Below are 15,994 nucleotides of genomic sequence, written 5' to 3'. Positions count from 1 at the left end.
CTAGCAGGATCAGTATCATCAGTCTTAAATCACCTCTTAAAACTGCTTTTGGAGACGTGCTTTTACGTGATATCTTTTAACCTGTTTCTTTACAATACGCTTTACCCTCTTATTGTTTATTGCCCCCTTGTGTTGATGGATGAGTTTGATGTTTGTTTCTATTTGATAAGTGCATTTCATAAACTCAATGAAAAAAGACTAACCAAATTAAAATATGTCATTAATGCAGCCTTGCTCCCTTGTGCTGTTCTCTTGACCCCCTGGAGCTGGTTGCTATGGTGAAACATCATGCTGTAAAAACAAGAACTGGCATACAGGTTTTTGTGTGTGGAGTGTGTCATTTTGAATCCTCCTTGAATCCTTTGAGGAGACTGGAGGTGTGATCCCCTTATCTTGCTCTGTCCCTTTATCACATGGAGGAAAATGGATGCTGTCTATTGTTTGACTGCATCTGGAATGTGGTTGTACTGGATTTCACGATGATCAGCTGCACCGAGCCCAAATTACTTTGTGATCGTCTTATCAATTCTGACTAACCTTAGTTAAGTTTATTTTCAGAAGATCAGCTCCAAATTTTACATTCTGATGGCATCACGGCTTCATACTGTATCTCTGATCTTTGGCTTCAAAAGAAATTTGTTGATGTACAGAATATCCAGGTGACCAAATTGCATGGCCCAAATGTTGTGTGAAGGGTTCATCGCAGTGATGTAACACCTTACATCTTTGCAACTGCAAAGGTGAAATTTCAGGATTTATCTGTACTTATTATGCCTAAAACCTGCCACTATTGATAGACATAAGCTATAGCTACAGTGTGTTTAGTCATGGGTTTCTTCTGAAAACGGTTAACAGGAAATCTTATTTCTCATTCAGGATGACTGTTACCATGACTTTGAGTCACTTTCCTGTAGGCCTAGGCTAAGCCCACATGGGCATTGGACTGTCTTGCAGTAAAATCAGCCAGTGCATGAGGGCTCTCTCTTACACTAACTGATGCATCCCTTTATATGTAGACCTTTGGCAAGTCTGTAATTTTGCAGCCTTTGGATGCAGGGAATGACCCATATTTCATAGTGCTTGTAACCTTAAAACTGAAAATACAGTACTTGGAGAGATCTGGAAAAAGTAATCAGAAGGAAAATGTCTTTAGGACATGTACATGAATATTTGGTTCCATTTGACTGTAACTAAGATGTTTTTTTGTATTTTTTTTTAATCTTATTCATTATGATTTAATATGCAAAACTGACAGTACTCATAAGCTCTGATGTTCAGTCTCCAGTCCAGATGTAGCTTTTAAAAACTTAGTTAGTTATCCCCACTATGCCGGCTGGCGCATAGGGCAGCAACAAAGTCTCTCCACTTCCGTCTGTCTTGGGCCATCTTCTCAAAGGTCCCCCAGCTCTGATGGTGTTGCTGGAGTTCCTTCTCTAGCGTCCTTTGCTATGTCACCTTGGGCCTCCCCCTCCTTCTCTTGCTCTCTGGGGTTCAGTGTAATGGCATAGCGTTGATGTTCATTCGGAGGACATGGCCAATCCAGGTCCATCTCCTTCTGTTGATTATGGTGTGCATGTCATCTTGCAGAGTGATGTTAAGGAGTTTGTTGAGATGGTCTTGGGCCAGAATACATGCAGGATTTTGTGCAGGCAAGATGTGTGGAAGGTGGATAGTTTGTGGATGTCTGTTTCTGTGGTCTTCCAGCTTCCACTATACAGCAGTGTTGACAGTACGCAACTTTGATATATCCAGAGTTTTGTTTTGGTGCTGTATTGGTTTGATTTCCAGATTTGTCTGAGTCTTATGAAGGTTGTGTGTGCTTTGTTGATCCGGTTTTGAATGTCTTGACTTGTCCCCCCATCATGGGGAATGATGCTTCCCAGGTATGTGAAGTGATCTGTGTTGTCCAAAACCTCTTCCTCTACTTTTTATTTGTGTTGCTGTGTTGGTGTTGATGGGCATAACCTTGGTTTTATTGCTGTTTATGACCAGTCCGACTTGTTGACCATAGTGTTGGAGCCTGTCTGTTTTTTCCTGCAGGTGTGTGTGTGTATGTGATTGGAGGGCAAGATCATCCGCAAAGTCAAGGTCTTTGAGGTTGGAATACAGGGTCCACCGGATCCCTCTTGCCCTGTCCTCAAGTCCACTTCCATGTTTGCCCATAGCCCTCTCATGGCTGTTGTTATCCCTGCCCACCTTAGCATTTAGGTCGCTGCTGACTATGAGGAGATCCTGGGCAGGTGTTCTCTGGACTTCAGATTGGAGGATGTTATAGAAGAGGTCTTCTATATCTTCATCTTTGGCATCATTAGTGGGAGAATAGCAGTGTATAACTGTGAGGTTGTTATGTTGTCCCTTGAATCTGGCTTTTATTATTCTGTTGTTGATGGGTAAAAAGTAATACATAAAAAATGATGAGAGAAATTAGTAGTACAATTTCTGGAAAATAATGAGTGATTTCACTTGATTGCTTTGTCTGAGTAACTTAGCCAACACTGCTCATAATACACTACCTGAGAGTTAATTTTAACATGGAATCATCATTGATCAAGAAATAAATTAACTTCAGATAACTTCAGTCAGTGTCAATGTTGCCAGTTAATTAAGTTACACATGAGCAGTCAGTATATTTAATCTAGATGTGTGTTTGGGTTGAAGGCTACACAGTGCAGTGGTTCTGCCATATTTTTAGAGAAAACAACCGGTCCATGCTATGATTGCAGCATAGACTGCCCCCTCAGTGTGAATGGGTATGATGCCGCTGCCTGTAGGATATGATTTCACCTCAGGGTTATTCCACATGAAGCTACAATTTCATAGCAGTGATTGTTTTCTGGCACTGGAGATTTCAACTTGTGCCGTTGTCAAGGCAACATTTGTTGTCACAAAGTGCCATCCCATTTTTCATATTTTTACCCTTTCAAGCCCTTGCACCCTCATGAACTAATGCACTTACACTGAGGGGTTATGTCACAGGGCTGACATTGAGATTAGGCCTGAAATAATTAGTTCACTAAAATGGTGATGAAATCCAAGCAGAAAATATAGTTTTTGCCAGCATTTAGTCACTGAAATTTTTACTTGGTGCAGTGATATTCTGTAATTTTATCTCATTTGGCATTTCTACATCATTGCTGGGTGTGGTGAGAAATGCAGCTGAGCACTCTTAATGACCACATGAGGTCAGTCCCTAGAGGTCAGTGCAACAATGCTTGTCTACCATTATCACCCTGTAAAGAGCAAACCCAAACCCAAATCTCCATGAAGCCTGGCCTCTAATGGAATAAAGTGGGGTGCCTGACCTTTGGTGGCAGGTGACGTCACCACCTGTTGTTCTCCAAGGTTGGTGACATCACCTGCCATTGAAGACCAGGTTTGGGGTTTAACTACTTTTTAACAAAGTAAGTGTTCTGCCAGTTGATCCCAATCCACATTGATAAATGGTCAGTCTTGTTCTGATTTGATGTGATGATGAGTATTTATCAGGCATTTTCAAAGACCCTTACTGTCATTTGCAGTTTGCTGTCAGGCATCAGAAACGTGAAACATCTCGGCTGCAGAGGTGGTTGGAGCTGTTCTTTCTCAGTTTCTGGACCTGATTCTGGTTCAGACGTGTGTGGTTGGAGAACTTGTAGTTTAGTGGAGGCCATAATTTTGGTATGCACAGTCCAGTTTTTTACCACACCAAGAGTTGAGCTCAGGTTGCTGGAGGGGGTGTGCTGTTCCTGAGACATGCATGAAGCAGTGGGCCAATCAGAACATAGTGTGCTTTTTGGGAGTGGGCCTCAAAGAGACAGTAAGCAGAACAGAACGGCCTGTTCCCTGCTGTGCTGAAGGTGCCCCATCAGTACAACATAAAGGCACTGGCTATTCTCTGCCCAATAAAGCAGGAAGATATAGACCCAAAAAAACTAAAATAAGGGCAAAATTACCAAATAATGACAAGAAAAAACACATTTACACATATCACACACAGTTCACTGTGTGACACACACACACACACACACACACACACACACACTCACAAAGCACATTGTGCAGAACCAGCAAAGAGAATCTGTTCTCTCTATCACATTTTTTCTCATATTCTATTATTTCTTTCCCATCTTTTCTATTGACACTTTGAAATTTCATAAATTCATAACTGTTTTGATTCATAACAGCCCAAAAATACAGAACTGTGTGTATTATGTACTGATTCAAAGAACACATTATTCTGATCATTTGGGGACAATTCCATATTTTAGGGGACCATCCAGCATAAATATGCACAGTAGTAGCACTGGCATGACTAGGTGGAGGATAAAAAGTCTAAGGAATGTATTTTTATATCATCAGTCAGCCAAATATATAATTCTTACTGTCTATCATGGTATTAACTATATGAATTATATATGTTTCGCTGTTGCTGTTGTGAACAGATGTTTATTAATCAGCTTTTCTGGAGAGACATCTTAGATGAAGACTATTTATTTCGGTTAAAAATGACATTATTCACGCCGTGCAGCCAATCAGAATAGTGTTATCACGCAGGTCCTAGTATGGAAGCTGCTGATCTGTTCCTCAGTGTGTGAATCTCTGCATGTGCTCAAACCTTGAGCTACTGTAGAACAGCACCACCATGTGTTCAAGTCTCTGCCACACTTTTGTCACACTGTTGTATGTCTCCCTCTGTTGGTCAAAAAATAAATAACTAAATAAATGTAGTCACTGTCCACCTTCAGTAACAGCGACCGTAACGCTGTTGACAAAGCCCTAAGCTGATTGCATCTAGTAACTCTTGACAACAGGTGAGGTGATAATTTCGTGTTTGTGTGTGTGTGTGCATTTTACTGGAGCACATATTATGGTCAAGCAGGCTAACAGTGGGCTTTTTAAATGCTAATTAGTCTCCACTGTTGCCATGGTCACAGGCACAAACCAGCGCAGGGCTGTCTGTCAGAGGGAGCGGCATGATGCACAGAGAAGACATTATAGCCCACTCATAGACACACACACACACACACACACACACATGCACACTGCCATTCTTTTTCCATCTATCTCCTCATATCCACAGAATTAACCACATTCATTACCATTGCCCTCTCATCCATGAAATGATCTTGGCATCAGAATTACTCAGCCAGCTTTATTTTCCTGTATTTGCATTTGTCAAAAAAGTTTTGAAAAGGTATTTGACCTGAACATGCTTTTCAGAGACTGACCACTGTACATGAGGAGAGGGACCACTACAAACATAACAACATCAGTTTTGCCTGATATGCTTTATATGCGGTTTGGGCACTGAAGGGCTCTCCATCTCCTGCTTTCATCTTTTTGCCTGTCTCATTTATTGCATTTGATTTTTATTTTGAGTGTTTTGTTTCCATAGTAGATGGCCATGGGTCCAAGGTGTACACACAAAACTGTATAGCCCTGAGGAAAGAGTGTGTGTTTGAAAGGGAATAAAGACTGAAATACAGGAAACTGTCAGCAACTACCAAAGAAGAACTAATATTAATGGTGAACTATGAGCAGCATCAGCATAGAGACTGTGAGTCACATGCATACAATCCCCTAAAGATAGTCACAAAGCTCACACACTGCGCTGCACCTGACAACATGACACTCTCATTTAACATCCCTGCCTTCCTGCTTTCTGCCTGTCAGCAGGGTGTGAAGTACAATCTAATGTGCTATGTGGATCACTCAGAGTTGCACATCCCCTGTTCATGAACTTTTGAAAGGACAAACTGTGCTTTTACAGTAGTTTCCCTGCTGTCTGATAACTCCTCCGCAATATAATTAAATTATATGCATCAAAACACCAGCATTTTTGCTATGATTGCTGTGAATATATATGCATAATCAAAAATGTGGTAATACCCGTTAAACGTATCACTTGCCTTTATCTTGGGACAGCTATTAACACTCACGTACATAGTGCTGGAGATAAAAATACACACAGGCTAAAGGCTTAAAATAGGCAGTTATTATGGGGTAGAAAAGATAACAAACAATATAGTGAATGGTTCGTATCCTTACCTTACCTTCAAGACAGCTTCCGTTCTCCTTGGTAGTCTGTAAGTTCTGATGTGTGGGTTGTTCTTTAAAGACGAAACCTCAAGTTCTTCAAGAGATGAAGGAGGTGGAAGTTAACTTTGCTCTCTCTACTTACCATAAAACTTCAAACGTGCTTAGATCTGACGTTTGGCAGGACGATGGTTTATCTGTTTAGCCTCATCTTGGAGTTCACGAATATACTCCTGAATTTGTTTAGCAGTGTGCATGGGATGATTATCATCTTGGTCTGTGGTGACATCATGAGACATTTTGCACCAGCTCCTGGAGAACATCCTCATATATCTAGGCTGCTATACCATATGTGCAGAGTAATAACTGGACCTAATAACTCCCACAAGATGGCTGCCCATGCCATTACAGATCCACCACAATGTTTTACAGCTGGCGACAGACACTGAAGGTATCTGTGGGCCCTCTGCACACATAAACCCATCCGGATGTAGGTAAAATAGTGAGGGACAACTCAGCAGAACATATTTTTTTGCTATTGATTTTGTTCTCCTTTACACCAAATGAAACATCTTTGTGCACAAGCCCTGGACACAAATGAAGAGTTCATTTGCAAATATACGTATCTCCATTTGTATCCACTTACAGAAACCATATAGCAACACCATAAATCTTGATGTGCATGTCTTTCTTTCTTTCTTTCTTCCTTCCTTTCTTTCTTTTATACTGCAAATAACCTCTTCAAGTGCTTTCCAGATGATTCAAATCTGATTAAAATCTCTGGTCGTTTCTAAAGCATGTGGTATTTAGCTGCTGTCCTGTTCAATGTCGATCTCTGTGAGTTCTGTGAGTCACCGCTTTCAAGACCAGGGCCCAGCTGTTTGACTTCTTTGAAAAACTGGTTGCTGCCGAGCAGCTTTAAAAACTTACATATCACTGATTCTTGGGAATTTGGATAAAACAGGTTTTAATTTTGAAAAAAAAAAAAAAGTGCGTTAAATTACAAAATCTGAAGGTATATCCTTATAGGCCAAGGTCTTGGCTGTTCAGCAATGTACCAGTGCAACCTCCTCATTTTGCATTTTTTTCATAAAATAGGTTTTTCCAGTTATTAGGCTACTTTGTTTTTGTCAACACCGTCACCGTAATTGTTTTTTTTTTTATTTGAAAAACATATTTTTGTATTAAAGAGACTATTACTTTAATAACTCAACAACACCAAAGAAATATATTGTAAGCATATTCATTTAAAACCAATTTAACTGCCTCTGACGGTGGTGACACTAATCTGACGGTGGTGACAGTGGCCTCATTAAAACATACATTTCCAAAATTTATACCACTCAATTCAATGGCTTCTTGCTTAACAACTTTATTTAACTATTTGGTACAAAAAATAACAGTCCTGAGCACTGTTATAAGCATTTTTCAGACTTCAGTCATCACCGTCAGACAGAAACCCTGACGGTGGTGACGTTTGACGGTGGTGACAAAAACCTGCTCTTTCACATGATAAGCATGAGTTGTTCACATTAGCCAGCTTGTTTTCGCCCTGTTGCTACCTGCATCAGACCTCTTCTTAAAAAGTATACATTTATTCCATAATCTAATTTAATATTTTTTATACAGAAGTGACGGTGTTGACAATTTCTGGTTGTGATAGTAGCAGTGTCCAAAAATATGAAGAGATTTAAAAGAAAATAGAAAACTTCCAGGAGCCTGAGCGGTCTTGAAGCATGCAGTAGAGCTGAAGGTTTGAAAAGGGCTCCTCAGGAATGTAATTGACCTTGTAGTTTTTTTATTATTATTTTTTAAATAAATATCTGACGGTGGTGACGAATATGTGGGACTCATTTTGAGCAACCACAAAATAATAGTAAATATTGTTCAAAACCCATCGTTTGTAGTTTTTAATACATATTATGATGTACTCTTTCATGTGGTAAAGATATTATTCAATGAAATTATTACTTTTTGTTGTTTTAATCAAGTTGAAATGATTATCTCCTATCCGAGGACAACTGGTTTTGTAGGCCATGGGCCAACATATAATCGTTAAATTAATACAAATTAAAAATAAACCTATAAAAGAACCTTACAAATGTGCAAAGGACCCCCGATTATGCCCTTGATTCTTTTTATTCATTAAAATGTTGTAAATTTCCAGCAGAAATAGCATTTTTCTTAGTGAGACGTGATTTATCCAAATTCTCAAGAATCAGTGAGATGAAAGTAATGATTGTGAGAACTGTTTTAAATCTTACAGATATTGCTTATTGGTTTTGAGGTTTGTAAATGTAATTTACTTCAAAGATAAAGTCTCTGTCAAGTACTTCTGTCATTTTATCTACTTCAGCACAACAAATATAACACAAGGCTTCAATGCGCAATGCATCTAAAGGATTATCAGCGATGACACATCAAAGTCAACGATTTTTTTTTCACACATTTATTCCTAATGTGGTTCTTGATTGACAGCCTAGACAATGTTGAGATTAGATTAGATTAGATTAGACTGAATTTAAATGATCCTCACGGGAAGGTTTTCCTTTGCAACATCAAAGAACAGATTAAAGCTAAAGCCAGAGACACAGTATTATACAGTATATATTGAAAAAAATACAACACATTAATATAGCAAACAAAATACAGCAAACAATATACTGAGAATAATACAATAAATTAATTGAATACAAGAGAGTTACAGAGTGTATATTCATAGCTGTTCACATGATCAGAAATACAGCTGCAGTGATGTATGTACCGAAATATACCAAGGAATACACATGTACATTGTAGGAACTAACAAATTACAGCTGGCAGTAACACATGCACAGACATGAGCTCACAACATGCAGATGTGTGCCGCTGACGATTCATGTGATCTAATTTGCAGAAGGAAGTTCTTCATATGCAGAAAATACGTCCTGTGCAAACGTGTTAGCTCCTCTCACATCGCTGCATACAGTCGGTAGCACCGGGTTAACTCTAAACTGTACAGAGACAAAGTTGCACTGCAGAACGGGGAGGCTGCATGTGGCACTTTGGTGTATTGAAGCAGTCCATCTGGTTGCCTCACTGGGACACTGGGACACTGTTTCATCTAGCCTGACATTTCCTAATCCAAATCATGTTTTATGCATGCCCTCTGTTGGGCACAGAGAGATGAGGTACAGCGACTAATGTTGATACAAGGTCTGCCCTGTGAGTGAGTGAGTGTGTGCATGTGTGTAGTGTCATTTTGTGTGTGTGCAAGTCTCTCTCTCTCTCTCTCTCTCTCTCTCTCTCTCTCTCTCTCTCTCTCTCTCTCTTCCCTCCCCCTCTCTCTCGATCTATCTATCTATCCATCTATAGCTTCAGGTGACATGTGATCCCCTAAATGCCTTGATGTCATGCTATCACATGGAAGAAGTGGCCTCTGAGAGTACCTGAAAAGCAAATTGAAATTTTCTTCCGTCACCAACATGAACCACAAAGCAGCTAATCAATACCAGGCCCACATTAGAGGCAATCAGTATGACATCAGCTGGGACATTCATTCACTTTCCTTTCTTTTTTGCATAAGACCATGTAATTTCTCCCCTCTGCTCTCTGACGGTGTGAGATTTGCAGCTCTCCTTTCTACCCGCACACCATATCTCTCTCTTTCCTTGGATTTCTGAGATTAACAGCTCCCCACTGTCTGTACAAATCGCTGAGGAACCCTGAGAGACGTTTATGGTTTTAGCTGTCAATCCATCACTCCCTCATCAGATTCCTTCAATATTTGCGAAAACATTTTTAGGGGTCTTATCCATGGGTGATGACATGATTTGCTGAAATTTTACCCTTCAGCTGGAGTCCCAAACCTCAATTCTATCCTCATCCACACACATTCATTTATAGGAGGCCAGTGTGGGCTCTCTGTGGCTGCAAGCTCTGTTTTTATTCACTAAATCAGTTTCCCTATGCTGTATTTTGCCTTTGCCTGCTTATTTATTTATTTATTTATTTTCACTTTCCTTGCAAAATAATTATGCATTACTCTGTACTGGCACTCAAGGATGAACTGCCCAATCAAACGTTATCTGATTGTGACTGAGATTTGGAAACTACTTCTCGAGGAAAGTTACCTGAATATGCAATGCAATCACAGTGTTTTGAAAAGGTTTTAAAGCATTTCCAGTCGTCATCTATATTTGTCTGTTTCTGGCCACTTTTGTGAGTAATAAGAAGTACCAGTAGCTTGTGTTTCTTATATGTTAATTTATTAAATAATTGTCCCAATCAGCAGACCACTGAAGGTCGGCGTGTTTCATGCTGATACTGTATGATGAGCACGTCTTGATGTGTGAATGCTGGTTAGTCACTTGGTTAGTTGATGGCAGCGCTCTTGTCTGTCAAGGACGTTTATGCAACTAGAAATGTACAGTACAGTAGCACTTTGAGCCTCTGACACAACCTTCGATTTTTAGCCACTATCGAGTTACACACACTGACAAGATGCTACCCGCTTACGATCATATCAGTTGTCATAGCATACCCTGCTATTAATCCCGCTGACACTGTTGTACTTATGCATATTTAAACAGGTGAGCATTATTAAACACCACCCATCCCATAAAACACATACCCTCTTAGACAAAGCCTTGGGTTTAGTTGAGCTCTCAAGAACATTCAGCCAAAAAAGTTCAATATAACCACCCATGAATATTGAATAGACATTGAGAACAGGTAAAGAACAGCACAACTGTGAAGCCATCTAAGTGCTTCCACTCCATGTCTCATGCTTGATACAGCAAATGTTTAATAGCATTCTTTATCCAAGAACCTCTCCTCTCTTTCATACTCCCTTTTATGTTTTTGCTGAAAGGACCATGACAGTGATTTTGCATGTTTAGCATAATACCTACAATCTTCACGTTTCTGCTAATCTTTTCCCAAAGCAAGCGGTCAGTTGTATTTTAGAACTGCAATATCACGTTTCCTTCCTTTTGTCGAGCCATTGGTTTCCATTCATTTCGCTACGAGATAAAAATTAACTTTCAGAGACTTCACCTAGCACTCCAATAAAAGTCATCCACACTGGTTTTCCTAAAAGCAGCAGCACTGTTGTGTTTGATGACTTAAAATAGTCCACAGGGTAACATTTGCTTTGCACAGTCAACTGTCACTTCTGTGTTTTATGAATAGTGATGACTTTGTTAGCCGCAGCCACAACATTAGACCTAAGGCATAAGGTGTGAGTCTCAGCCAGAAACCAAAAATTGGTTTGTTGCCTAATGCTGACCAGGGTCAGCACAGGGGTCTAGTATTTGCAGTGTGCTCATTCGCACCTAGGACATATGCCCAAAAAATGATAAAATTTACTAACTTCCATGCCCGTTGAAAAACAGGTGAAATGTCTTGGTACATAGAACTCACAGAACAATCTCCAAACCGTTTGGCTACAATGTCTAATGACAATGTTTTAGCCTCGGGGGATGAGAGCCTGTTTTTTCGATCTAACAGAAAGTAAGCCGGAAAACCCTTCCGTAACAGTTTCTTTTCTTACACGAGTCGAATGTTTCTCCACATAATACCAAAACACTGATATTTTTTGTAGGTCCTTTAGGTCCAGACGACATTTCTGCCAATCCAATCCAATCCACCTCTTTTGCTCCCCACATGGACTGTTTACTTTCATAAAACCTCTCAGACTACAAATGGAAATGGAAGTGGAAACCAGACTGCTTCCAACACCAAAATCTTGTCCCTCGCCTACAGGCTCTATACCTGCATATATATAAACACTGTTTATAGAGACTGCACACAGAGAGATGGTGCAATTGCAACGCAGCCTTATCCAAAACAACTGAGGTCAGTGGAGAGCACTTTGTAGGGATTTAAAAAGGACAAAAATACAGGAGAAATAAGAAGACAAAATTGCTCCATAGTTGCCGCATAATCTAAATCTTCTGAGGCCAAGCAATCAGATAATGAGCAGAAAACACCTTTAAAAGACATTTATACATTAAAAACAAATCTTCACAACAGCTTTGTGAATGAAAAAAAAAACATGAGATAACAAGAAATAAGGGCTTTCATGTCATCTGTGCTTTGTTCATGTGTGTAAAGTTCTGGCTGTATAATACTAAACCCTTCCTGTAATTATGCAGCTGTCTTGCTTCTGTTTGGATTCCAAATCATCATCTTTGACTATCAAATGGCCATCACGGGAGCTAAGAGTTATTACTTTTCCTTCTAATTCTGCGATGCAATCCCAGGATTAATTAGCACCATCCTCAAGGCTTTTGATAGGCGTGCTGTGTGTTGCATCCTTGCAGTGGAGCTCCTCGACAGCTTTTGGCTAATTATGAACACAGAGCTTTAATTTCAGCATGCAGCTCACTAGATCCATCTTATGGTGAAACTCGCTTAATGATGAAAATATGTTTGAGTCAGGCGTTGGCTCTCTGTTCAGAGTTCTTGATAGCTGTTATTTGCAACCATGTCGGAGTCCATTGACTCTTCTGGGTTCTTCTCCCTATTTAAATATACCAAAAAGGGACGAGAGGCTTCCAGAGAAAAGGCAGCGTTCAAATGTCCAATGTTTTAGATACTCATTAGTCATGTTGGGGTATTTGAGTATTCCAGAAAACTGAAACTAGTCACCTACTCATAAGCCTCCTCATCTTATTCTGGTTGGGGCAACATTTACCTATATGCACCGCTGGCTGGGTTTGATTGGTCACCTGTTTTCCACCCACACACACTCTGTCCACTGACTAAATCACCCAGTCGGCTTGTAAAATAAGTTACTTTTTGAGAACTAATAAAGCCTTGAAACTGCACTCTACTCTCCATGCAAATAAAAACATTCCTTTAAGCTGCCTACACATCTAATCTGCGTATTGCAATAAAGGTGTCAGACATAAATATGTGTTTTATTTTCATTGACAGGAATATTGAAAAAGCCCAGAGAAAAGCCCACTGGATCCTGGGCTCAACAATAAGCGCCAGGATCATTACACCCACCTGAATGTGACTGTGGACTGCAGGTTGTTGTTACTTATATAATGTCCTCTAGATAACATTTGTATGCTTTATTCATGGCTGTCTCCGAGTGCCGACGAACCTCTCCTCACAGACACATAGGATACTCTCAGGCAATCAAGATGGAATCGTGAGCTCAGCTTCATAGTTAACTAGTTTACTTATGCTGTAGAAATGTAATGATTAATGAAATAATACGAAGATGAGAGAAACCCAAGTGATTAGCAGTAGTTATGTGCTTGCCGGCAGTGAGTTGTCTGGGGAAATGATGTAACAAGTGTAAGTGTTTTTCTAAGACATTCATGAATACACACAACACTTCCCGCCGTGACAACACCACTGTAGATGACAAAGGCTTTGGAGAGGCAATGTTGCCAGTCATTTACAGACTTGGATGATGTCATGACTACTCAGCGACAAGGTTAATAGTTTGGGCATAGGGAACAGCAACATGGATTTATAAGGCTGTGTTCGGCAAGTGGAAAAAACAGGAAGTGTGTGTTGTGTTACTGTGATGAAATCTGAACCAGCTGAGAGGTTTAGATACGTTGGCAATATGAATATACCTAGCAGACACTTGAGATCATCTGTTTCCAGTGGAGAAGTGACTAGGATCTGTGTGTGTGTGTGTGTGTTGTTTGTTTGGTGGCTGTCCTGCATGCCTGATCACACTGCTGTTTTCTTAGGGCTGTGCTGCTGTGGCACTCAGGTCTGCAGATGTGTCTCAGCCCGTCTGGGTAAGGCAGGCAGACACAAGCCAGAGCTCCATTTTCACATCAATGTGGGCCTGCTGTGCCCAGGCCCATTATTATAATCACTGATACTGTCATCCTCCAGTTATGCACAACAAAATGTCTCTGGGAAAGCTTCTAACAAAGTCTGGCCAGTAAAAATTAAATTGGTTGAGAGGATCTTACCATTTGCTTTTTAATGGAGTAATAACCATGATAGCTGGAAAGGCTCTTCCTGAATTTACATCCATCCACGAGTGTTTGCTGTTTCCGACAGAGAGGAGATAATATTTCTGCCCTTATGATATGAAAGAGTGCAGTATCAAATCACAAAATGGTAGTGAGGGTCCACCCCCCCACACACGCCTCCCACGCCCCACTAGCTCCCTGAAAGCCAAAGCAAAACTTCAAAGTTCTCCCTCTAGCATCAAATATTAAGCAGCCTGCTGCGCTTACACCTGCTCCTCAGTGGAGTGGCTTGTTCCATTTGCTTCCTCTTTCATCAGACCAGCTGACTTACAGGTCACAAACCATAACTACCTCGCCATTAGCCACACAGGCTCTCTACAGTAATCTGCATTTACTGACACCTCACAGTCATTGCTATAGAAGTTGGCAATTTAAGCATGCACTCTGTAATTTGATCAGACCTGTAGATGGCATCGAGACCAGCAACAACTTAAAAACTCAGTATAAACTCTTTGTGGATCCACCCTGACCCAATATGTGTGTCACAGCAGTGCAGGGGCCAGGCTAGAACACTCTGCTAATGTGCTTGTCACATGAGAAGGAAAGTAGAGGTCGGAAGGATTCCCATCCTACAACAGTAAGAAAGTAAAGGAAGTGGTGAAAGTAAACTAATGTTATAATTCTCCAAATCTTTATGAAAAGGTAAAACCAGAGACAGTCTATACGGGGAGATATTTCACTTCCAAGAAGATGTGATGCCATCTCCAGGGGGCGACAAAAAGCATTAAAAGTGGGCCAGAGTCAAATGAAGAGTGCTCAGTGGGACCTTTCCATAAAATCAGCTCTCTAAATCATAATAACTTTTTACTGTGTATTGTTGAAAATGATCAGGTTAAGACGATCCATATTTCTATGTGCTTAGATGTGGTTAGTTCTTCTGGTTATGCCGCCAGTCAACACCACATAGCTTCAGTGCTAGTGTACATCTTCTGACATTGCCATAATTTTACAGTCCCCTTGACCTCTATGCATTCTATTCTGTTTGGCTGGTGCTCAGCGCTGCCCCTGATGGCCAAAAGACTGTGCTGCACTCTTTTTTTCTGTCACAACGGACAATAGTGGTGATTCGCCTTTCTCTCTCCATAGGTTTGTTAACACTGTTAAACCATTAATTTAACAAAATGTGTTCAGTTTTATAATAGGCAGTGTTAGTTTGTTCTTTTAAAAAGCGTGCATGTTAAAAGTAGCATTGAATTTCAATGGATATGTTGGGGCTTTCAGAAAAATACAAGCTCTTCGAGTTGGATGTTTAAGTGAATGGTGTTTACAAGTTAGAAGATGCAACGACCAGACCAGCCATTTTTGTATTGGTTTATATAGTGCGTGTCTCAAAAAGTCCCCACAAAGCACACATTAGTTTGATGATAGGTAATAGCATCTGAAATTGCATAGCGCAGGTCCAAGCCTGTAACAGAGATACTTAATCTGTCCCCACATGGAAATTTTGCTTTCACTCATGCCCTCCACAGGGAGGTCAGAGATCAGAGCAGGTGCAGAGCAGCAGCCCCGGAGCAGGTAGGGAATCAGTGTCTTGCTCAAATAAGCAATCAGGGCAAATGCATGTTGACACGGGGGACTGAACCGCTTCCACAGTTTGCAAAGTGGTCTTCCTACTCACTTTACCACCCTGCAGCCCTTATTATGATCATGATGATAATGAGGAGGGGGAGCATGAAATTCTTCTCTCAGTGGAGTCTCATGCTTTGGTTTCTCATCACAAGAGTATCCTTGGCATGTTAGCTCTGAGAGTGTAACAATCAACACTATGTCAGTGATATATCACACCCATTACAGTTAATTAACACTTTTTGACAGTTTTGAACACCCGCCCCAAAGCCACAGTGGGCAAACAACTCTCGCTTGACAACCACAAATATATTAAATATTATTATCACTGAAAAATCAGCTCTGTGATTCTCACACTGCTTGCTGTGAAGAAATTTTCTGGTTGAAAACTGTAGTTTTGCTGTATTGTGCTCTACTGA

The sequence above is a fragment of the Myripristis murdjan genome, chromosome 3, assembly GCF_902150065.1.
Source record: "Myripristis murdjan chromosome 3, fMyrMur1.1, whole genome shotgun sequence".
Lineage (NCBI taxonomy): Eukaryota > Metazoa > Chordata > Actinopteri > Holocentriformes > Holocentridae > Myripristis > Myripristis murdjan.
Note: the sequence above shows the minus strand (reverse complement) of the source record.